The sequence below is a fragment of the Acinonyx jubatus genome, chromosome C1, assembly GCF_027475565.1.
Source record: "Acinonyx jubatus isolate Ajub_Pintada_27869175 chromosome C1, VMU_Ajub_asm_v1.0, whole genome shotgun sequence".
Taxonomy (NCBI): Eukaryota; Metazoa; Chordata; class Mammalia; order Carnivora; family Felidae; genus Acinonyx; species Acinonyx jubatus.
In genome coordinates this window covers 19,116,568-19,141,911 of record NC_069381.1, presented here as the reverse complement: position 1 = coordinate 19,141,911, position 25,344 = coordinate 19,116,568, and the positions used below count along the sequence as shown (strand labels likewise).

Here is a 25,344-nt window from a genome sequence, read left to right as displayed (position 1 = left end):
GGTGGCAGTGACTTCTTTCTCTACAGGTAATAAACTGTGACGTGTTAGAGGCCCTCCTGGTTGCTGTTTGTTCCAGATGGGGCCTCTGGCCTCCAGAAACACCCCGTGCACACATCACCGAAAGTTCTCTGCCCCAGAGTGGTCCTGCTTTGTCTTCTTCCACAATCCTCACTGTGTTTTGATGCCCCGCCCAGATCAGCTGTCCCGATGGTCTTTCAGATGTTTATTCACAAACAAGCTTATTTTTGTTCCCATGTCCCTGTTAAAAAGGCAGATTAAGGCATGGGCTTCGTGGGCTTTCTAGAGAAGGCTTCAGAGGAAATCTGGAGATCCTAGTTAGAGGTATTTGACAGTGTATTTGCTTTATGTTACCAGTGGGGTGGGGATGTGCCCTCCAGTGCTTTACTGCCGAAGAAGCCATGACTCCAAAGTGGGAATATTCGTCTAATCCTCTGCGCCCATGTAGCAACCTTCTGGGAAGAGGTTAAAGGGAGCTTTATTTTCTAGAGTAGCGTCTGATCTGAGTGGTTAAGGTTCGCAATCTACTTCATCTTGTATCCAGAGGTTATGATATTCACCATTGTCAGCTTTGCTTCTCAACTCAGGGAAAGCCTTTGGCAGCTTTCCTTGGTGCTATTTGGGAAATGGCCTTAATTGCCTAGGATTATTTGCTTCGACATCTGTATAAAAGCCCTTGGAAGCCACGCATCTGTAGTGAGAGGTGAGACAGTGCCGGTGGCCAGACTGCAGGAGGGTCTGCTGGTTGCCTTGCACGTGCTTCCTCGGCTCTGGCTTTATCAACCGGGGAGGCCGGTGAGTGAGCCAAGTTTATACTCAAATTGGGAAGGATTATGAGCGTTTGTGATGCCTTGAATTGGCTTCCAGATTTACTTAGACCAAGATGATCAGTTGTAGTTCTGGGGGAAAAAGCTGAATTTAAAGGGTTATGGCCACGTGGGGCAACACAGGAACAAGATCAAGTGGAGTTTAGTAGAACGATAGTTCAGACGATAGGACAAAGTGAGGCTTGTGCAGGGACTCAGCGTTGTTCAGCCTCAGCCTCTGGCATGGAGCAGTTAGAGGTTGGCACGGGTGACCTGGTCCCTGGAGGGATCTTTTAGATGCCGGTTTTGCGTAACTGGGACATAAAGACCGTGTGAAGATAGGAATTTGTGTTGACGCTCGGCGTCCTACAGATGGCAGTGAACTTCGTGTTCATATAAGACCGGTAGGGAAGGGAGCAGAGCTTAGGAAATAGCCTGAAAAGAGTCCAGATGAGCTGAGGGAGGATACCCCACCCAGTTAGTTCCCAACAACCCCGTGGTGGCTCTGACTTAATACCACAGTGGTCCTGAGTTCCTACCTCGTGACAGTGATGCGTCACAAGGAACTGAAGGCCTGATGCTTCTTACCATGACCTCAAAAAATCCTGGCTTTCTGGTTCACCTCTGACCTTCGGGAGAGGCACTTAGCCCTGGGCCTCAGTTTTCTCCTAAAATAAATACAAAATAAAAATAAATTAAAAAAATAAAAATCAAATTAAAATGAGAAGCCTGAGCTAGGCTAGTGAAATCTTTTTTTCATTCAAATTCTAGGCCTACAACTTGGAGGGAAGGAGCAGTGGGTGCCTGTGAGTGGGGAGTGCCTGAGCACTTCCCCAGCCTGGGCGTCCTCTATCCTGTCTTCCAGTGCCCATCCCCCAGTGGGGCCGCCTCCCCTGACAGCACTCCAGGCCAGGCGGTGTGACCTCAGCCTGGGGGCTGTCATCAAGGAGCACACTCCATTCCTTTTAGCTTGAGTGGAAACTGAAGCTTGTCTCTTCCTCCTGGGACCTTTGTGCTTAGACATGGGATGGGCAGGCCTTGGTGGAAAAGAGATATTTGAGGGGCGCCTGGGTGGCTCAGTCGGTTAAGCATCTGACCTCGGCTTAGGTCATGATCTCGCCGTTTGTGAGTTTAAGCCCCGCGTCCGGCTCTGTGCTGACAGCTCAGGGCCTGGAACCTGCTTTGGATTCTGTGTCTCCCTCTCTCTCTCTGCCCCTCCCCTGCTCACGCTCTGTCTCTCTCTGTCTCTTGATAATAAATAAATGTTAAAGGAAAAAAAAAATGGAGCTTTCCCCAGGGGTGCCTGCGTGGCTCAGTTGGTTAAGCAGCCGACTTTGGTTCAGGTCATGATCTCCTGGTTCATGAATTAAAGCCCTGTATCAGGCTGTGTGCTGACAGTGCAGAGCCTGCCTGCTTCAGATCCTCTGCCCCTTTGTCTCTGCACCTCCCCCACGTGCTCCTGCTCTCGTGCTCTCTCTTTCTCTTTCAAAATAAACTTAAGAAAGAAAGAAAGAAAGAAAGAAAAGAAAGAAAGGAAGGAAGGAAAAGAAAGAAAGAGAGAAGGAAAGAGAGAGAGAAAGAGAAAGAAAGAAAAAGAAAGAGAAAGAAAGAAAGAAAGAAAAAGAAAGAAAGAAAGAAAGAAAGAAAAAGGAAGAAAGAAAGAAAGAAAAAGAAAGAAGAAAGAGAAAAAGAAAAAGAAGGAGCTTTCCCTTTGGGCAGAATGTTGGATTAGGTGCCCAGGAAGTTCGAACCATGTTTTGACCACTGAGGTTTCTCCCCACTGAGCCGAAGTTCAAGGCCCCAGAAACACTGCTGACACTTCAGTCCCTTGCCATTTGCCTCCTGCCTCTTGGGCCGGGTCATTCAGAAGGTCCAAAGGGCCCTGTGGCTGAGACCTCTGCCCGCCGAAGCTGGTATTCTGCACTGAAGGGGCATGGGGAAGATTTTCTGCCTTGGTTTATACATGCCCCCAGAGTTTTAAAGCTTAGTTAAGGGTTTGAGGAGCTTAAAATGCAGCAGCCTCAGTGGAGGGGGCTCTCGCCCATAGCTGAAAGGCCCAGTCTTCTCCCGGTATGGTCAAGAACAGTACCTTCCCTGTCCTTGGGCACCAGATCCTACTGTGAAGTGGACAGAGAGGGTAAGAAACAGAGGCAGAATAGCCAGATGCCCATGGCCACCACCTCAGCAGAATGGCGGTTACCAGGGGACTGAGCCTCTGTACGTACAGGAGGCCTCCCACTGCCCTTGCTGGCAGGAAGCCCAACATCACTGGGGGGGGGGGGGGGATTCCCTGCCACACCTAGGCCCCCCTCTTGTGTGCAGCAGCTTATTATTTGCCTGATCTCAATGAGTCCCCAGAACAACCCTATGACATTATCTTACCCACTTTATAGGCAAGAAATGAGGCAACTGAGACTCAGATCAGGTGATTTGCCAAAGTGACATACCTAAGGGTGTGGGGTCAGGAATCAAACCCTAACTTTTAACCCCCAGCTCTACTGTAGCACCTTACATATCACAAATGAATTATTAGGCAATTATTTGTTTCGAGTATGTCTCCCCAGCTAGAATGAAGGGTCGCAGAGAGCAGGAACTGTGCCTGTCACATTCACCGCTGGATCTCTGGCTCTGAGACTGGCATACGGTAGGAGGTTAATAAATCTGTGCTGAATTAAATCATGATGAGTGGACCAGTGACTCTTATGGTCCACCTTGGGGCACTTGCTTTGTCCTCTTCTTGTGTGGACCCCATGGGAAGTCATTCCGATTTTCTAGAAGCACAAGATGGCTCTGCCCTGGTTTGCAGATCGGCCTTGGAGGTGCCCTACACTTAATGGCATCCTTTCAGATCCAAAGGCACAAACCCGTGGCCTGCAGTCAGAATCATCGGTCTGCAGGCAGGTTGTGTTCAGCATGTGCTGCTTAAATTTTTGAATGAGTTGACAATTAATTCCACTAGAAAATTTGATTTCAGGCTTATCTTGAAAAACCTGGAAGATCTGGCAACCCTGGGCTCACAGTCCCGCCCAGACACAGTCGGCAGGCTCTGGGCAGCTGCTGCCACCTTGAGGTGGGATGTGCGCACTACAGCAATCGGTCCTCTGGCCCGCCCACTTCTGTGCTTGACCGGACCCAGGGCCGGGCTGTAGGCCTGCCTTTGCTGTCCCTGACACAGATGACAGCAACTCCATCAGTCAGTCAAACTTTTTTTTTGTAGGTCAAAGGTCCAATTGGTACAAAAGGAAATACAATAAAAAGTGACTCCCCTCCCTCTGATGTCCCCTAGCTCTGTCCCCTGAGGCCACAGGTCCCTAACTGTCCCACAGACATGCTGCACTTCCCTTAGCACAGTCTCCAAATGCTTGCTGGCACCTCTGAGGGGCCAGACACCAGCTGGGCAGCAGAGTCACATGACAAATTTTCAAAATAGACTCTGGGACCCTCATCAGACCTTTGGAGGTAGAATTTCTAAAATTGGAGTCTAGGTGTCTACATTTTTTTTTAATTTTTTTTTTTTAATGTTTATTTTTGAGAGACAGAGAGACAGAGCATGAGCTGGGGAGGGCAGAGAGAGAGGGAGACACAGAATCCGGAGCAGGCTCCAGGCTCGGAGCTGTCAACCCAGAGCCCGACGTGGGGCTCGAACTCACGAACCGTGAGATCATGACCTGAGCCAAAGTCGGATGCTTAACCGACTGAGCCATCCGGACGCCCCTAGATTTTTTTTTTTTTTTTTTAGAACCCACAATGTTTTCTGTTCCTCAGCAAGACAGAGACCACCGTACTCAAGGTGTACCGTCCCTAAAACAGTTCCCACTCTCCAGTCCCCCAAAGTCTGGCAGAGATGGGCCCAGAGCTGCAGCCATCGAGGCCACTGCTCAGTTGTACACACTGTACCCTGCCTGGGGGCACTCAGCCAGGGCCTGAAATCTGGCCAGACCTTCACACCAGGCCACGTTACACCACCGCCCTCCCAACCCACAGAGGAGCGGCACCTCTTCTGAATTTACCATGTCAACCATTCAATGCAAATCCAGGGAGACGTGCGCTATGCAGATGGGGGCTCCTCAGTGCAGCTGTAGGCCCAGGATGACTTCCTGTAAGAGGTGAGGCTTGGGCCACGTTTGGTCTAGGGGTTAAAAGGAAAGAAGTCACTCTTCTGCTCTGTACTTCCCTCACCCCGTTCCCCACCCCAACCCACAGCTGCCTGTGTGTATTAGGGGTCACTGATAGGGAGATCTTAATAACAGTGTACAACGGAGAAGGCCCTGGGAGACCGACTAAGATATAAGGAGGGCTCCAGCCATAAGTCAGACCAGCATGCTTGGCCTAAGGCTGCTTGGGGTTAGGTGGCTTGGTTTCCAGAAGTGCTTGCTTGAGGAAGCAGGGATGTGGGAGGCTTGTTCCTTCCGGCCACAGTCCACCCTTCTCTACGGCCTCAATCAGCGCTATCAAAGAGTGGCCCTCGGACCACTGCCAGGCTACTGGGCTTCAATGAGATAATACAGACATTGAAAGTAAGCATTTCGAAACTTTTATGACAATTTTACAACGTCAGTCGAAGACTATTAAAGTTGAGGCTGGTATTTTGCATCTTTTTTTACTGTATCTAAAAAAATTGTAAAATCTACATAACATAAAATGTGTCATTGTTACCATTTTTAAGTGTACAATTCAGGGGCATTAACACATTCACAATGTTATGTAACCATTGCCACTGTCTAGTATATTTCTTTACTTTTACAAAAGTGTGAGCTTTCTGCAGATAATTTTTTTTTCTTTTTTAATTTCGTTTGAGAAACACTGACCTGTGGGTTTCCCAAAGCCTTGAAGGTTTGGGCACCTGATTGCACAACTTGATACAATGTTTGGCTTCATTTTCCCAACCTGTGGCGTTGAGATTCCCACCCACCCCCCCCCCCCCCCCCCAGCCCCGGAAGTGGCGGGGGCTGAGGTCCAGGCTCCCTGGACAAGGGGAGTGGAGTCATGGGCACCACCCTGGAAGGGAGGAGAAAGAAGCTTCCGTGCTGCCTGGGGCTGGGGCAGGACCTGGGCTGTCCCCGGGACAGGGCAGCTTCTGAGCGCCTGTGGCAGGAAAGGCGGATGAGAGGCTGCAAGGCTTTCTGGGAAGGCAGGATTTCCTCCTGACTCAGCTGGGGGAGGTGCATTTGCTGAGAATCCCAATAAAGTCAGCTACAGCTGGAAAAGCCCTCCGAGACCTCTGTGTCTGCCCTCCTTGTTCGGAGAAAGAGCGTGAGGCCAGAAAGAAAAGACTTGCCCCAGGTGACGATCAGTCAGCGGTGGTCCCAAATGCAAACCTTTCCATTCCCAGGTAGAAGCAGGGCAGGGGTTCCCGGAGTCACACGGAATGGGGTTGAAGTTCCAGCTCTATTGGCTCCCCAGGGACTTTGGGCATCACTCATCAGTGAAATAGGGATAATCCGTCACAGGCGGGATGAGCATTGAGCCTGGGGACAAGTTTAACGAAGCACAGAGCCTGGTGCTTGGGTGATGAGCTGTCTCAGTCCCCTGCCTCTCCCTGTCCCTCCAAGCCCACTCTGCAAACTGTAGGGCCTTCTCTGTCTTCCATGTCCCCTCACTGCAGCTGGGCGGACAGAGGAAGGCAGACCCTCTCCAGACTGCGAACAGGGAGCTCCTAATCTACTGCAACTGGCCTTCTCTGAGTTCTTGACTCTTCTGCCAACTCTTTGGACATCTTGGAGAAATGTTTGTCCTTTCTGGAACTCAGAACCTTTGTAAAATGAGGGAGTTGAACCAGAAGAACTCAAAAGCCCATTTTGGGGAGAGAGTACTAAAGTTTGGGATGCTTTACATCTCTGTGTCTTTTCAGGTACAAACTCCCAGCACGTTAGACCCTGTCAGACTGGGCTCCCACGGGGTTACCAGCCACCTGCTTTTTTTTTTTTTTTTTTTCTTAAAGTTTATTTTTTTTATTATTTAAAAAAATTTAATGTTTATTTTTGAGAGAGAGACAGACTGCGAGCAGGGGTGGGGCAGAAAGAGAGGGAGACACAGACTCCGAAGCAGCCCCAGGCTCTGAGCTCAGCACAGATCTCAACGCTGGGCTCAAACTCACAAACCACGAGATCATGACCTGAGCTGAAGTTGGACGCTCAACCAACTGAGCCACCCAGGCGCCCTGCTTAAAGTTTATTTTTATTTATTTTGAGAGAGAGAGAGAGAGAGAGCAAGCAGGGGAGGGGAAGAGAGGGAGACAGAATCCCAAGCAGGCTCCATGCTATCAGCACAGAGCCCGATGCAGGTCTCGAACCCATAAACCATGAGATCATGGCCTGAGCCAAGATCGAGTCAGATGCTCAACCGACTGAGCCACCCAGGCGCCCCGCTAGCTACCTGTTTTTGTGTTGCCTCCTTCCTGTCTCTCTTTTCTTTCTCTTTTCTGGTGAAGGTTTCCTGAGCACTTAACCATTTTCTGCGCACCGTAGCTTTTAGGCATTTCACATGTTTCATCTTACCAAATCTTTAAAGCGTCCTTGTGAAGTAAATGCTATTCTTATCCTATTTTCCAGACAAGAAACTGAGGTTCAGAAAACTTTCGTCACAGGAGTGCTTGGGTGGCTCAGTTGGTTGGGTGTCCAACCTCAGCTCAGGTCATGATCGGACGGTTCATGGGTTCAGGCCCCGCATCAGGCTCTGTGCTGACAGCTAGGAGCCTGGAGCCTGCTTCAGATTCTGTGTCTCCTTTTTCCTCTTTCAAAAGTAAATAAATAAACACTTAAATAAAAAAAAAAAGAAAGAAAGAAGGAAAGAAAAGTTTCATCACTGACCCATAGCTGGTCAGTGGCACAGCCAGCAGGTGGCGCACCCAACACCATTTCCCAAATGGTCAGGTCCCATCCCAGCCTGTATTCTGTGTGGGTTCAACATGGCACGTGCCCACGCTCACTTTCTCCCTCCTGTTTTCCCCAGGCGGACTCTGACTCCCATCTCAGACACGCTCCTGCTGGCAGGATCACTTGGGCAGTCAGGGAGGACGGTTTGGCTGTTGGTGGGAAGATGATCGCTGGTTGGTTCCAGTTTCTGACTCCTATCTCAAGACACCGTGTCTTCTAGTCCCGACCTCCTTCCTCTCCTGTCTCTTTAGGTGTCCCTAAGACAGTACCCAAAGCAAGCCTCGCCATTCATTCATTCATTTATTTACTGAGCAGATACAAGCGTTCCTCCTACATGCCGGTAACAGTACTAGGCCCTGGGGACACAGCGTTGCACAAGGCAGACAAGGTCCTTGTCCTCATGAGCTTCGATTCTGGTATAGGAGACACAATATATATATATATATATATATATATATATATATATATATATATATATATATGAATGCTATGGGGGAAATGAAAAGGGTTGATATAATAGACATATAATAGACAGTGACTGTGGCAGGGCTTGAGGGTCACTGCAGATATGGTGGGTGGGGGGCCGTGTGTTCCTGGCAGGTAGAATGGCGTGCAAAGGCCCAAAGGCAGGAACCAGCAGATGTGAGGAAGGAGCATAAGCGAGGCCCATGTGGCTGGATAAGTGAAGAAGAGGGTCCGGTGCAAGGAGGGTGGTCGGGGCCCAGCCATGGAGGCCTGTGGGCCAGAACGAAGGGTGGCAATCCATTTTACAAGTGATGAAAAGCTGCTGGGGCTTTAAGCAGGGAGGGGTGGGATTGGATTATGTTTGTAAAGGATCCTTCGGCCACCATGAAAAAAGTGGATTGCGGGGAGCAGGGGTGTGGGAAAGAGAGAGGAGGGTGGCTTGGATGGGGGTGGGGTAGATGGGATGGAGAGACAATGACAGATCCAGGATCTCGGTGGGCTGAGGTTACAGTTTCACTGCCACTGCTGAGAGAGAGCTGGCGTGTGGCAGGGAGGAGAGCTGAGCCACATCTGTAGGGATCTGGAACAGGAGATGCCCTGCTATGTCCTCCTCCTTCCCCTCCCTGGAGCAGGACTGTGAGCTTCTGATGGTCAGGCGTCACCCTGGGCAGCAAGAGGTCCACGTCTCCAGAGCGTCTCCTCCAGCCCTCCTTCCTGGGATCGGAGTTGTTTAAAAAAAAAAAAAAAAATTTAACCGAGTCCATTTAAAAATCTAATTGGCTGTATTAAACAATTTATGAATCAGCATCCCATCTAGCAGGTAGAGGAGAACGCCAAGAAGCTGTGCAAAGTGGTTTTTAAAAGCAGGGAGGGGCAGAAAAAAAGGAATTTACTAGCAAAGAATGTATTGTCTTAGGCAAGGTCACCTTCCTAAGGGGAATGGTAGGGAACACTAGGGGTTACCTCCTCCCTTTGACCAGGAAATTCCACTTGGGTTGGTTAAGGGTTACATTTCTGTGAGATCGAAGCCGTTGTTAGGTCAGGCATTAAGTCATGGTTTACTGACGTGGGGCCCTAACATAAGTGACACCATTCTGAGCCTTTTTTTTTTTTTTTAAATAGTTCCTCCCTTTTGATCAGACTCTCAGCTTAACCGAAAGATGTGATCAAAATTTAAGACATTAGCACCACTCTCAGGAGTACTCTGTGGTTCTTGAATCTTTCATTTCTCTTTTGGTGCAATAATCCCAGATGGTGACTTTTTTTTCCAGATTATAATCTGTGATATGGTTATGACTTTGAGTTCACAAAGGAACGTTTGATGACAAGTCCACAATCTGAAGGGCAAAGTTTACCCCCTTTGTCACGTCCTTCCAGGCCAGGGTCAGAATAAAGGAAAGAAAGGAATGGAGAAAAGGTTGCGTGTTTAATGTATGAGGTCTCGTGGGGTCAAACCCACAAGCTGTGAGATCATGACCTAAGCCAAAGTCAGACGCTCAACTGACTGAGCCACCCAGGCGCCCCTATTTTATTTTATTTTATTTTATTTTAAAATATTTATTTATTTTTGGGAGAGCACAAGTGAGGGAGGGCAGAGAGAGGGGGACAGAGGACCCAAAGTGGGTTCTGTGCTGACAGGCTGACAGCAGCAGGTCCAATGTGGGGCTCTAACTCACGAACCACAAGATCATAGCTTGAGCCAAAGTCGGACGCTCAACCAATTTAGCCAGGTGCCCCTACAATTACCCTATATGTTTAATAGTAAAACTAACTTGCATTAAACATTGCCTGATTATTTATATGTCTGTTGCAGGAATAATGCTTGGCCATATAAGGTCTCTCTTCTTTTTAAAAAGTAATCTCTACATCCAACATGGGGCTCAAATTCATGACCCAGGGATCAAGAATCATATGCTCCGTGGACTGAGCCAGGAGGCGTCTTGTATGTAAGATCCTTTTAAAACTTTTTTTCTTTTTAAATGTTTATTTATTTTCGAGAGAGAGAGCATGAGCAGGGGAGGGGCAGAGAGAGAAGGGGACAGAAGATCTGAAGCAGGCTCTGTGCTGACTGGGAGCCTGATGTGGGGCTCGAATTCACAAAATGTGAGTTCATGGCCTGAGCCAAAGTAGGATGCATGACCAACTGAGCCACCCCGGTGCCTCTTCTTAAAACTGCTTTGCTGGAAAATTTTAAGCAAGTTACCAGGTTAATTTTTTTCTTAGGCGGTTTTCTTGGCCTTGTAAAATCAGCCTCAGTTCCTTAAAACTGGTCATACCTGAATCTAGGCACATCTCTTCCAAATGTAATATTCCGGTCAAAGCTTTGGTAACATAATCCATGTTTCTAATTGTCTCCTGCTACAAGGAGAATAGACTCTCATTGAACTTATGTAAATAACTAGTTATTTTGCCATCAGAAGAATACTCAAGAGTTTTTGAATTCTGGAAGGATCAGGTAGGGAAGAAAAGTGAACGTCTCTTTGTTCACAAAGGTATACCTTATCAAACTATTGACAGCGTAAAAGAGACAAAGATTTCCCCAAATTTGGAAAAGTAAAACATTAGAAAACCAGTGACATATTTTATTTATTATTAAATAATGTTCTATTTATTTCTGAGAGAGCGCAAGCGGGGAGGGACATGGAGAGGATCTGAAGCAGGCTCTGTGCTTGACAGTGTCTATGAGCCTGATGTGGGGCTTCAACTCACAAACCACGAGATCATGACCTGAGCTGAAGTTGGTTGCTCAACTGACTGAGCCATCCAGGTGCCCCAGAAAACCAGTGATATTTTAAAAAATGTCTTTTAAGTTTATTTAGTTTGAGAGAGAGAGAGAGAAAGACAGAGAGAAAGAGAGAGGTGGGGAAAGGCAGAGAGAGAGAGAGAGAGAGAGAGAGAGAATCCCAAGCAGGCTCTGCTCAAACTCACAAACTGTGAGATCATGACCTGAACTGATGTCGGATGCTCAATCCACTGAGCCACCCAGGTGCCCCAAAACCAGTGATATTTTAAACAAAAGTCATAAAAATGATCATCTTCCTCAGTTCCTTTGGTTCCATATTATTAATTCTCACTCTGTTTGACTCCATTTTTCCACTGGCTTTGGAAATTCTTATTTAGGTTAGTTTTATGATCTGAAAGTTCTCAGAAATCTGTATTCCAGGGTATTTGTCCGATTCCTTTCCATGAATTTCTCTGAGGATGAAACACATTTGCAGGAAGCTTTTGCAAAAACATCCGAGTGAAACAATAACTGTCTGTAAATGTCAAAAGACTTAAAAATGGCATTGTTAAAAGTCTAATTAGAGTTTGTTACAATCTAATTGATAATGAAATTTGGTTATTTCTGTGACACATATTTTAAGATAATAGCTAGAATTATGACTGATAGCATTATACCAGGGCATATGGAACTTGAGGAATTGTATGCAATTTCTTTTTAAACAAAATTTTTTTTAACATTTATTTATTTTTGAGACAGAGAGAGACAGAGCATGAACGGGGGAGGGTCAGAGAGAGAGGGAGACACAGAATCTGAAACAGGCGCCAGGCTCTGAGCAGTCAGCACAGAGCCCGACGCGGGGCTCGAACCCACATACCGGGAGATCGTGACCTGAGCCGAAGTTGGACACCTAACTGACTGAGCCACCCAGGCGCCCCGCAATTTCTAAAACACGTATATGAATAACAGTGACCGACGCGGTACAACCAAAAAAGGGTTATCCTCATTTACTGGACAGTGCTTCCTGTTAATTCAACGTGCCAGATAAATCTGACTAGTTTAAACTCTCTCTTTGTTTGAGATGTTTTAGGGGTTCCCTGAAAAATCCCCCAAGTTAGCTAGAGGTAAAAGTGACTTCATTTAGAATTTGACTTCTGGGACATTTGTCCAAAAAAAAAAAAAAATGCCTTTGAGACAGCTTTTTAATTGTTGTTTCTTTTTAGTGGTCTTTGTAAGAGTGTGGAAGGATTCTTTTTTTTGATGACATTGAATCTGTAAGTTTCAGGTGACATGTGAAACCTTTTTAAAGATTTTTCTCACAGTTTGAAAAACTATTAGCCAGGATCATGGTGTAATAAGACATACTGTTTTTCCTTAAAAAAAAAAAAAAAAAAATGAAGTGCTGAGACGCCTGGCTGGCTCAGTCCGTAGAGCTTGCCCGTCTTGATCTTGGGGTTGTGGGTTCTAGCCCCACATTAGGGGTAGACATGACTTAAAAATAAAATGTAAAAAGATTAAAAAATAAAAAAAAATGTAAGTGCATGTGTAGAGCTAAGGAGCTGTTGTACGTTTATGATTTAACAAAATAATTCTAAAGGAACAAAATGAAAAATATAGGAAAGGTTTTAAAACATGTGTGTCAACTATACTCAAATTTAAAAAGTTAAAAAAAAAAGGTTTAAAACACTTGGGCAAACAAGATCATAGGTCACTGTGAAATAATACTTAGCTATCCATTTAACCAAAATGACAACTTGTAGACAGTAAGAAAGTTAAATATTTGTAAAAAGCCTTATCTCTTTTAGTATCGAAAGGACTCAGGGACACCTACTTGGCTCAGTTGGAAGAGCATGGGATACTTCGGCTCAGCATCCTGAGTTTGAGCCCCACATTGGGTATAGAGAGTACCAAAAATAAATGGCTTAAAAAATATGTATATAAAGGGGCGCCTGGGTGGCTCAGTCGGTTGAGCATCCGGCTTTGGCTCCCGTCATGATCTCGCGGTTCGTGAATTCGAGCCCTGCGTCGGGCTCTGTGCTGACAGCTCAGGGCCTGGAGCCTGCTTTGGATTCTGTGGCTCCCTTTCTCTCTGTTCCTCCCTCGCTTGTGCTCTGTTTCTCTCTCTCTCTCATTCTCTCAAAAATAAATAAACATTAAAAAATTTAAAAAAAGAAAGAAAGAAAGAAAGAAAAAAGAAAGAAAGAAAATAACAAGGGCACCTGTGTGGCTCAGTCTGTTGAATGTCTGACTTTGGCCCAGGCCATGATCTCATGGTTCATGGGTTTGAATCCCTCACAGGGCTTTGTGCTGACGATGTGGAACCTGCTTTGCATTCTCTTGCCTGCCTCTCTCTCTGCCCCTCCCTGACTCATGCTCCCTCTCTCCCTCTCTCTCTCTCTCAAAAATAAACATTAAAAAAATTAAGAAATAAAATAATAAAGGGGAGCTATAGCACCAATGTAAGATTTACAGTTAATTGTAGATTCTACCATTCATAACAATTTTTGAGATGCTAAGTGTGTTTCAACTCATGTTTAATGATACTTAAATTGTGGGAATTTTAACATTTGTTCCAAAATAGCAGAAATTGTAAAAATTGTGATTTATTGGAGAAAATACCATTATTTGTATATCTGACATTTAACCTTTTAAATTGGGGAGTCTAGATGCTTTTGTCGTATAATATTAATACAGTGGGGCGCCTGGCTGGCTCAGTCGGTAGAACATGTGACTCTGGATCTCAGGGTTGTGAGTTTGAGCCCCACGTTGGGGGTAGAGATTTCTTAAAAATAAAATCTTTGGGGTGCCTGGGTGGCTCAGTCAGCTCAGGTCACGATCTCGCGGTCCGTGAGTTCAAGCCCCACGTCGGGCTCTGTGCTGACCGCTCAGAGCCTGGAGCCTGTTTCCGATTCTGTGTCTCCCTCTCTCTCTGCCCCTCCCCCGTTCATGCTCTGTCTCTCTCTCTGTCTCAAAAATCAATAAACGTTAAAAAAAATTTTTTTAATCATAAAATCTTTCATATTAATACAATGATTAGTCTCTTGTAAAAGGAAAGGAAAACTGGCAACAAAAAAGTTTTAGTTGATGTTATCTGCTTGTAAGGATCAATTACTTAGTATTTAAAACCGTAAGGCATTGCGTACTTTTCTTTCAGAACACGCAAGTCCTTTCCTGCGCCTTTATGCCTGTGGTAGAACAATGAAAGAATGAAGAGCTTATTGATATGTTCAGAGTTATTGACGTTAAGTATCAGTGCCAAGAGCTGGAGAATCTACCTGTTGGAGGGAAATGCTCTTTAGCATATGTAAAAACAAGTGGTAACAGTTAATTTTTGAAAAACTAGGCAACAGATGCTTTTACTGCTCAATTGAATAGTCAAGATGTTTCTATCATCCCTAAGACACTGGCTGGCACCCATTACTTTCTGATTTGAGTGATAAATAATTGGTAATAGTGTCATAACTATATGGCGTTCTGCACACCTCGCTGTACAATATTTGAAGTTTTCTTCATATTGATAAAACTATAGGTTAATACATACTGATTTTCCCCTTAACTTCTCCACATTAGCTTTTTTTTTTTTTTTTTTTCTTTTTTAAGAAGGCTTCACACACAGTGCAGAGCCCTACTCCGGGCTTGAACTCACAACCCCGAGACCAAGCCCAGAGATGAGTTCAAGAGTTGGAAGTTTACCCGACTGAGCCACTCATGCGCCCCCTCCACATTAGCTTTTTAAAATAATGTTTTATTCTTTAGTTTCCTGGATTTATACCTTAATGTTATAATGAGTGAAAATACAGTTCAGTTTGATAATGAATTCTTAGTGTAACTTTGTTTTTTGGGTTTTTTTGTTTTTAATTTTATGCAGGTTCCACGCCCAGCATGGGTCTGGAATTCACAACATTGAGATTCAGAGTCAGCTTGACCGGCTGAGCCAGCCAGGTGCCCCCTTAGTGTAATAAACTGTTTTTAAAAACTTCCTCGGGGCGCCTGGGTGGCGCAGTCGATGAAGCGTCCGACTTCAGCCAGGTCACGATCTCGCGGTCCGTGAGTTCGAGCCCCGCGTCAGGCTCTGGGCTGATGGCTCGGAGCCTGGAGCCTGTTTCCGATTCTGTGTCTCCCTCTCTCTCTGCCCCTCCCCTGTTCATGCTCTGTCTCTCTCTGTCCCAAAAATAAATAATAAACGTTGAAAAAAAAATTAAAAAAAAATACTGTAAAGATCATAAGGAAGTGAAGGGGAATATAGAAAAACAGCAGGAAATTATGGCTGTATGGCTTAGCAATCAACACAATGTGTTTTTTTATTGTTGTTTTTAATGTTTTATTTTGATTATGAGAGAGAGAGAAGAGAGAGAGTGCACAAGCAGGGAGGGCCAGAGAGGGAGAGTGCTGAGAGAGAAAGATTCCCAAGCAGGCTCTGCGCTGACCTCACAGAGCCTGACGTGGGGCTCAATCTCCCGAACTGTGAGATCATGACCTGAACAGAAATCAAGAGTCAGTCGCTTAACCGACCGAGCCACCCAGGCGCCCCCACTTTTAAGTTCTGATATATATGCTTAATATCCATTTTGTTAAAGTGGATTTGTTTAAGCCAGTAGTTAGGGCACAACCTCAGACACCAGACATGTAGATCTGAGTCCCGGCACACTGCTTCCCGTCCTTCGGTTTCCTCCCTGGGAGGGTGATCATGACAGCTATTCCTGGGGTTGTTGTGGGGATTAAATGAGTTAATACATGTCACACGACTTAAAAAAAAGTTTTTTTTAAATTTTATTTTTTATTTTTTAAAATTTACATCCAAGTTAGTTCGCCTGTAGTGCAACAATGATTTCAGGAGTAGATTCCTTAGTGCCCCTTCCCCGTTGAGCCCATCCCCCCTCCCACCACCCCTCCAGTAACCCTCAGTTTGTTCTCCATATTTATGAGTCTCTTATGGTTTGCCCCCCTCCCTGTTTTTATATTATTTTTGTTTCCCTTCCCTTGCGTTTATCTGTTTTGTCTCTTAAAGTCCTCATATGAGTGAAGTCATATGATTTTTGTCTTTCTCTGACTAATTTCACTTAGCATAATACCCTCCAGTTCCATCCACGTAGTTGCAAATGGCAACTTTTTGATTGCCAAGTAATACTCCATTGTATATACATACCACATCTTCTTTATCTATTCATCCGTTGATGGACATTCGGGCTCTTTCCATACTTTGGCTATTGTTGATAGTGCTGCTATAAACATGGGGGTGCATGTGTCCCTTCGAAACAGCACACCCGTATCCCGTGGATAAATGCCTAGTGGTGCAATTGCTGGGTCGTAGGGTAGTTCTCTTTTCAGTTTTTTGAGGAACCTCCATACTGTTTTCCAGAGTGGCTGCACCAGCTTGCATTCCCATTTTTTAAAAATTTTTTAATGTTTATTTATTTTTGAGAGAGACAGAGACAGAGACAGAGCACTAGCAGAGGAGGGGCACAGAAAGAGGGAGACACAGAATCTGAAGCAGTCTCCAGGCTCTGAGCTGTCAGCACAGAGTCTGACGTGGGGTTCAAACCCATGAACCGCGAGATCATGACCTGAGCTGAAGTCAGATGCTTAACTGACTAAGCCACCCAGGCACCCCATATGTCACATGCAATGCCTGCCGTATAGGAAATGCTCAAACGTTTGCTATCGTCACTTATACGTCAAAGCAATTTAGTAGAGTTCAGTTGCCATTTAGGTGGGATAAATCCTCATATTTAGGGCATCCATCATTTAAATGGTTTTAACACTTGCTTTTTTTGTGGTTTGTAATCAATAAACTAAAAACTGAATGGTTGTTCGTTCCAATATTTATGCAAGTGCTTCGTGGCCATGAAATTCCGGACAGTCCGTGCTCTGTGACTAACATGTCTGTGACCTAAGGCAAATCATGGAGTCTTTTAATGGCTCCATTTCTGCTGTAACCTTGTGGTTCTACAGTTGTTACCCTCTCATTCTGCTGACGTCACCATGGTCTCACTTGCTGATGGCACAGTGCTCATGGGACAAGTGACATTGGGTGCGAGCCCCAAGTCTACTAAACATAATTAGCTTCGCTTTATGCTTTGGCTACACTTGTCCCACACTTGGACTTGAGGTCTTGTACACGTGTGCCACTGGCCACATACCCCATAGTTTGGAGCCCTCAAAAACTTTAGTGAATAAAATAAGATAGACATTCTACTTGGGACAGTTCAGTATAGAGTTTAAGTTTATTTTTATTGACTGGCTTTTTCAGACCCTAGTAATCGCAGCTACGACTGCATAGTTGATTGGTTTTTGTTGTTGTTGTTGTTGTTGTTTTAGGTTTATTTATTTATTTTGAGAGAGAGTGTGAGCATGAGCAGGGAAGGGGCAGAGACAGAAGGAGAGAGAGAATCCCAAGCAGGCTGTCTCTGTGCTGTCACCATGGAGCCTGATGTGGGGCTTGATCCCACGAATCATGAGATCATGACCTGAGCCAAAATCAAGAGTTGGACGCTTAGCCAACTGAGCCACCCACGCGCCCCTTTAGTTGATTTTTTTCTGATCATTAAAATGTATATAGAGTTCTTTTTAAATGCCACGCATCTCTAATAGGCACACATAAGCATATAAACAGAGTGCCTATAATTATTGTTTGAACATTTTTAGCCAGGCGATAAGTATGATAATACAAAACTCCCTAGTTGATAAAAGAACACTTGGATCCCAATCGATTTTCCATGAGATGGAATGAGTTAAAGTTACCTGCTCAGACGGCTAAAGTTTTTTCTACTAATATTTGTGGAGAAGACACATGATTTTTCGTTTGTCTAAATTGCAAATGACTTTTCCCCATTAAGTCTTCCTTTTGAGAAGAATTATATCCCTGAGGTTTATACTTTTAACATTTTCATCTTAAAGACAGAGGGAAAGAATGCAAGTTCCTCCAAAAAGGACTTTGGTTTCCTAAGGCTAATACTTTACAAGCCTTTTGAGACAAATAGAGGAGGTCTAGGGTTGCCTAAAGGACTAAGTGAGTTCTGAATTGCCTCTAGAGCTGTGTTTCTAGTTTTATAAAGATTTGTAAGATAAAGACAGTTGCTTTCGATCCCTCAAAGGATTGGATTGTAGCCTAGATGTTAAAGAACTGACGAATGTTGGAATTTTTTTTTTAATGTTTATTTATTTATTTTCAGAGAGAGAGACAGAGACAGAGAGAATGCAAGCTGGAGAGGGGCAGAGAGAGAAGGAGAGAGAATCCCAAGCAGGCTCTGTGCTGTCAGTGCAGAGTCCAAAGCAGGGCTTGAACTCATGAACTGTGAGATCAAGACCTGAGCTGAAATCAAGAGTCAGACACTTATCTGACTGAGCCACCCAGATTTTTTTTTTTTTTTAATTTAAGCTTTCCCTTGGTTGCTTAAAGGAATAGCAGTTTACCAGAAAATCCCTTAGTCTCATCACCTCCAGGAGGGGCTCACCAAGGGCTCTTCTTTGAAGGGAGATATGGAGGTGTCTGTTAAGCCATTAACCTAGCAGACTTTTGTGTAAAGGCAGTTCAGACAAAGGATAACTAGAATGAATGTTCAAAGAAAGGAGTGTGGAGGTAAGCAGTAAGAATGCCTTCAGTCTTACATATTACGTTCCTCTTGTGTCTTTTGATTTTTTATCAGTTTTTTGCATAAACTTTCAATGGAGTTGAACTTTTTGCTATTCTTGGTCTTTGTTGTTGTCTTTTTTTAAATTTAAACTTCTTTATTTTTTACTTTAAAGAGAGAGAGCATGTGAGCAGGAGAGAGGGGCGGAGGGAGAGAGAGAGAGAGAGAGAGAATCTTAAGCAGGTTCCAGAGCCTGACATGGGGCTCAATCCCACGACCCTGGGATCATGACTTGAGGTAAAATCAAGAGTCAGATGCTGAACCTACTGAGCCACCCAGGCTCCCCCAAACCTTGCTTTTAAGTGTACTTCTTAATGATCTTATTTACCTGGAACATTCCTCATAAAGGCCATTGTAATTCTAGGTTGTCCTTCCCCTGAGGGCTGATAGCAGTTTGGTTGAACCTTAGCCAAAAATGGAGTTTAACCCATATCTCCATATCTCACTATATCTCGCCACCAAAGGGGGACAACTCACATATCTGTCTGGCCTTATTTTCGGGTCCCCAACCTGATGGTTACCAAGCCAAGTTCTTCAGGACACAAAACAAGCTTAGTAAGATTTTGCCTTTTTTTTAAATTTCAAGATATTTATAGCTTTTGGGACCATAGGTTTTATTTGTTTGTTTGTTTGTTTGTTTGTTTTTTAATGTTTGACTTATTTGTTTTGAGAGAAAGAGAAAGGCAGAGAGAAAGAGGGAGAGAGAGAATCCCAAACAGGCTCTGTGCTGCACAGAGCCTGACATAGGGTTCCATCTGACAAACCATGAGATCATGAGCTGAGCCAAAATCAAGGGTCAGTCACTTAACTGAGTGAGCCACCCAGGAAACCCCATAGTTCTTAGATATAAAATAAACAGGTGTGCTGGAAGGTGCTATGTTTAACCCTTTGGATTTCAAAGATCCCATCTTATTTATTTTTTTCTTTTAGCTAAGCCTTTACTTCATGCACACTGACAGAAACCAACAGTAGCCCAGGAAATGGAACCGTGGACACCACCAGTAGCCAAAGAACTGGGGATGGGAAAGGATTGAACCAGCAGACATCAGAGAATGGAGACTGTTGGGCTGATCCAAGTGAATGGAGGACTATAGCTGCTATCTGCAGCTCCCAGTGTGGAATCTGAGGACAGAGCCTCGGTCTGTGGTTTAGAAGTTCCTGCAGATTGGCCAGTAGAAGGCCTGTGTATGCCACCAGCAATTTCCAGAATATACTAAGCCAGCAGACTCCAGTAAACAGGGACTGTGGACTGGAATGGGGGAAAGGGATTCCACACAAGTGGGGAACTACAGACTGAACCAAGGGCTAACGACTGGTGCTCTGTTAGATTCTCCTGTTAATCTAGACTGGCCTGTTAACCCTGGCCTGGAAGGTCCGTTAGATTGGGAGCTCAACACAAAAAGAGTAGTGCTCAAACCAAGAGGAGCTTACCAAGGGCCCTAGGAAATGGTGAGAAACACAGTGAACTCAAAAGGGTTCGCTTTGGATCCCACTCTTGCCACCAAATCTGTTAAAAAACAAAATGTAACCAAGTAAATTGGCATTATTAAATAATTCATTAATATGGCAACAACTCATCTAGCAGGTAGAGGGGAGCTCCCAGGAGCTGTGCAAAATGGAAGATTTTTTTTTTAATTAAAAAAATTTTTGTTTATGTTTATTTATTTTTGAGTGAGAGAGAGACAGAGGATAAGTAGGGAAGGGGCAGACAAAGAGGGAGACACAGAATCCCAAGCAGCCTCCAGGCTCTGAGCTGTCAGCACAGAGCCTGACGCAGGGCTTAAACTCACAAACAGCGAGATCATGACCTGAGCCAAAGTCGGACGCTTAACCCACTGAGCCACCCAAGCGCCCCCCATTTTTTTTTTAATTAAATTAAATTAAATTAAATTTTTTTTGGTTTTTTTTCAAAATGAAAGGTTTTTAAAGATTGGGGCGGGGAGAGGGGGAAACAGGAATTTGTTAGCAAAAAATGCATTGTTTTAGACAAGGTTGCCCTCCTAAAGGGGATGGGAGGGGTCTATTAAGGGATTACCTCCTAGTATTGATCAGGAAATTCCAGTTGGACTGGTTAAAGGGTATATTCCTGGGGCATTGAAACTGTTGTTGGGTTAGGTGTTAAGTCTTGGTTGACTGAAACAAGGCCTTAACATTAGTGACACCATTTGGGGCCTATGGTCTTCTTTAACAGAGTCCTGTGGCATTTCATGGAATCACTCTTCATTCAGTCTTGAAGTGCGATGTTGAGGTCCCAAAAAGACCTGTATGCCCATGAGGCATTGCCAGGGTACCAACAGAATGCAGGAAGAAACCATAGCCATCAAAGAGGGCTATGCCTCTGGCCCTAAAATCTAAAATCCCCTGCAAGCCGGCTTCCTTGCAGTCTGCTCTTTCCACCTTCCGGCAGATTGCAGGCCATCGAGAGCAGCAGGAGGGTGAATCAGACCCACCCATCATCCTTTGCAAATGCCTCTGAATGATATAACTGCACAGTGTTTATTTTACGAGGTCGTTCCCAAGTGTAACTTTGTTCTGGCCAAAGGTGCGCATTTATGCCAGCCTGACCCTGATAGAGAAATATCAGCCCTGGATTGTAAAGTAAGTAAATAAAACAAACACAGAAACAAGCTCGTAAAATGTTAAGTCAGGTCTTGTCACTCTCCGGCTCAGAACCGCCCACCTCCACCCTGTGGACTCCCCATAGCGCTAAGCATAAAACCCAAAGTCCTCGCCATGGGAAGGCCCCACAGGAAACTCTTGATCTCATGACTTCCACACACCCCCTCCCTCCCCGCCAGCCTCAACACGCCCACCCCTGGCTGAGGCCCTGCCTCAGGGTCATTGTGCTTGCTCTTCTCTGCAAAGATCACACAATGTCGCCTTACCCACTTCTCTGATCAGCTCGTCTAAACTAGCTGCCTCCCTGCTGCTAGCGTCGCTCCGCGTTTCCTTACCCTGCTTCGTTTCATTCACAGTATTCATGTATATTCTCTTCTCCCCATTAGGAGACATGCTCCAGAAGGCCAGAGACTACCCTGTCCTGTGTCCCCGGCATCTGGAATAGGGGCCAGGGCACAGTAGGTGAGGTCTCTGCAAATGCTTGCTGAAGGAGGATGCCCAGCACCGCCCCCCCCCACCCCCCCACCCCCCCGCCCATGAACCCTGTGTGGCCTGTAACTAGGAACCGCCTCCTTCCCATTGTCATGATCTCTGTCTCTCCCCAGCTCTGAGGCGCTGCGTCTCCCACCAGCTGTGCCCCGCCCCCCTCCCCCCCCCCCCCCCGTTGGAAATTTTTACCGGAAGCTGGAAGGACAGCCACGTTCCCCTGCTGCGCTAAGAGGGGCTGAGAGGAAATTTCCACAAACTGTGGCTGGCAGCGTGATGCAGCAGCGGCCAGGGAGTCTGGGGAGGGCCCAGGGTTGCTTGTGAACGTCTGTGCCAGTCCCGTGCCCAGAGTGTGGTGTGCTGTGTGTTCACAGATCTGTTTCCAGATCTGTAGATCAGGAAGGCCATCCGTGCTTACTGCACAGCAGGAGCTCCAGCTTGCTGGGGCCTGGTCAGGTGCATCCCTGGAGCCAGAAGGATCTTCAGACGTCATGAAGTTCAATCCCTTCCTTTCCCAGATGGAGGAATTGAGGCCCAGAGAGGGGAAGCAATTTGTCCCCAGTCACAGGGAAAGTGACAGGGCGTGCACTTGAACTCACTGCACCTCCTGGGTTTTTGCTTCTCTTCTTCTCTTCCATTTTTTTTTTTAATTTCTTTTTAATGTTTGTTCATTTTTGAGAGAAACAGAGCATGAGTGGGGGAAGGGCAGAGAGAGAGAGAGGGAGACACAATCTGAAGCAGGTTCCAGCACAGAGCCGGACGCGGGGCTTTGTTATGCCCAGAATTCGTGATCCCCAAAGACCACCAGGGAGCCGAGTCCGATGCAAAAGCAAAGAGCCTTTATTCGAGCTAGCTCGAGCTCAATCCCCTACCTGCACCGACGCAGCAGTGAGATACCAGGGAAAGAGAGCGAGTTTCAAAAGGACAAAGGTTTTATTGGGGCCTGGGGGCAGTTGGTGAGGTAATGGCTATGGCCTCAGCCGATTGGCTGGGGAAGGGTCCTGGGGAAGGGTCCGAGTCCTGTTAGGCAGGTGAGGGGGGGTTACTCAAGGGGAGGAGGTGTGGTCAAGGTGAAGGACACAGAACAAGATGGAGTCGGCTGGCGTAGGCCCGCCCTTTCAGCTTGAACTCACGAACTGCAAGATCATGACCTGAGCCAAAGCCAGATGCTTAATTGACTGAGCCACCTGGGTGCCCCTTGTCTTCCATTCTTGCCCTCCTGCCCTTCCCTCCCACCAGTCTCCAACTAATCTTTTCCCAAGTGCCACTTTGGGCCAGCCCGCTGGGAGCTCGGGCTCCCTGGGGCCATGTCACTGCCACTCCTATCAGACCCCCAGAGCTGCCTACCTCTCCTCCACGCACCCCATCCCTGCCAGGACCCCTGCTGCAATGCCCAGGCTGCTCTCCATACCAGTTAGATCAGGGTGTCTGGGGGTGGGATACAGGCCTTGGTATATTTTAAACATCCTGGGTGATTTCATTTGTAGCAGGGTTTGGAAACCACTGTTTTAGCCTCGATTAATGGCATCTCCACCTCCTGTCCCAGGGCCCCAGGTTGCAGATCACCTAGTGACTTGTTGTTTTTTTTTTTTTTTTTCCTCCAGATTTACTTTCTGGATTCATGGGTCCCATGACCAGTCCTGTGTCCCTCCTGCTTCTGCCCTTTCTCCAAACCTGGGGCTCCCGTCTGCCTAGATTGCCTGGTCTGACCTGCTAGGCACCCACTAAGTACTCGCTGTTAATGATGGTAATGACCTCAGTCTGGCCAAGAGGATCCTTGATGTGAAAGAAGGAAAAGGGCTTTGGGGGTCGAGAAAACTTGGATTCTAACGCTAGCCAGCTCTGCTTGCTGCCTGGGCCTCAGTTTATTCATCTTGAAGGCGGATGGGGTGGGGGTAAAATGCCTGCCTGGTAGTCTGTTGTAAGGATCAAAGATCCAATGACTGTGAGGGCCCAGCAGCTCACCAACCAGCTGCTCTGGGAATAGGCTTCTCCTGCCTGCCGGTGGCAAACGATGACTGTTTCCATGGTGGAAAGGAAGGTGTGAGCCTCCCGAAAAGGATCTTACCCAAGGGGTTTCCTCCAAGACAGGACAACTACAGCAGAGCAGGGAATGGGGGGTGCAGAAACCGAGGGGGGTGGTCAGGAGAGATCCACTAGGGAGTACCACCCTCTGCCTGGGAATGCTGGGGGAGGTCCCTGGGGGGGGCCTTCCCTTGGGAGCCCGCGAAGGGCCCCATGGGAACAGAATCAGCATTTGGGTACCTCCCATGCCCAGAGGCACCAATGCCTGATTACAACCACACCAGCGATGGCATTTTCAACCTCTGTCTCTTCCTCTGAGCTATCAGGGAGGAGAAGCTTGAGACTGAATAGAACAGAAAAACGATAGTAAACAGGACCAGACTTTTTAATACTTGGAAAATGAGCTTGTGTCTGTACTATGTACCCCCAGGACAGAGAAGCCACAAGCCACAAGCAGGCACAGATGTCTAATGGGGCTAACAGAGCTAACGGGGCTCTGACAAGAAAGAATCGAGGGGCTGGGGCACCTGGGTGGTTCAGTTAGTTAAACATCCAACTCTTAACTTCACCTCAGGTTGTGATCTCACGGTTTGTGAGATCGAGCCCTGAGTAGGGTTCTGTACTGATAGCACGTAGCCTGCTTGGGATTCTCTCTCTCTCTTTCCCTCTCTCTTAAAATAGATAAACATTAAAAAAAAAAAAAAAAAAAAGAATTGAGGGGTTGCCTGTGCCACACTAAGTCTAGCTCATTCAATGACTGCTTCCCCTGGGGTTTGTCTGGTGAACCCAGTCTGTGCCAGGCCCTGATGGGGCCTGTGCCAAATGCCCGTGTGGCCTTGACCCTTTCTTTCTCTGGGCCTCTATTTCTTCCAGCTGTGAAATGCCTCCCTTTTCCGAGGGCCCTACCAGACTTTGCCAGTCCGTGTGAAAAAGGATTTGAGGTCTCTCGTTCCAAGTGGGAAAATTAAATGTATCCCAAGCAATTAGCTCAGGTGGGCCATAGGGGGCTAGTCAGGCAATGGGTCTGAAATCAGGCAGCATGTCCGAAAAGTGATCTCCTCTGCACAATGAGAAAATATAAAAATTTAAATCTTTAGTTTAAAGATGTTGATGGCAATGTCATTCTGAACAGCTTTTTTGAGACATATTCTAACATACTATAAGCTTTACCTCTCGTATGTGTATAATTCCAGATTTTCGGGAAGTTTACAGAGTAATGTAACCATCACCACAGTCTAATTTGAGAACATTCCATCATCTGAAGGAGATCTCTCGTGTCTGTTCCCACCCCCACCCCTGGCAACTGCTAACTACCTTCCGCCTCAGAGATTCCCCTCTTCTGGACATCTCGTGGAAATAGAATCACGCATTATGGTTTTTGCACCTGGCTGCTTTCACAGAGCGTAATGTTTGCGAGGTTCGTCCATTTTTAGCATGCATCTTACTTCATTCTTTTTTTTTTTTTTTTTTATGGCCAAAGAATATTCTATTGTACGGGCATGCCACATTGTACATTTGTCTGTTTAACATTGGTATATGTTAGGGTCGTTCCCTTTGTTGGGGGCTTATGATGAATAACACTTCTATGAACATTCGTGTAGAATTCTCTGTGTGGATGCATGTTTTCAGTTCTTGTGGGTAGCTTCCTAGGTGTGGTTTTGTTTCGCATTCCTACAATGACCAAGGATCCTGAGCAC

At 46.0% G+C, this 25,344-nt stretch overlaps 1 long non-coding RNA gene across 1 annotated transcript; it reads left to right on the top strand.

Moving 5' to 3' along the window:
• The first annotated feature begins 9,770 nt into the window (after positions 1 to 9,770).
• LOC128313033 (uncharacterized) lies at positions 9,771 to 23,995 on the top strand. The gene is made up of 3 exons (XR_008293143.1): positions 9,771 to 10,110; positions 19,448 to 21,598; positions 23,227 to 23,995. It is a non-coding gene; the product is annotated as an uncharacterized LOC128313033 (long non-coding RNA).
• The last annotated feature ends 1,349 nt before the right edge of the window (positions 23,996 to 25,344 follow it).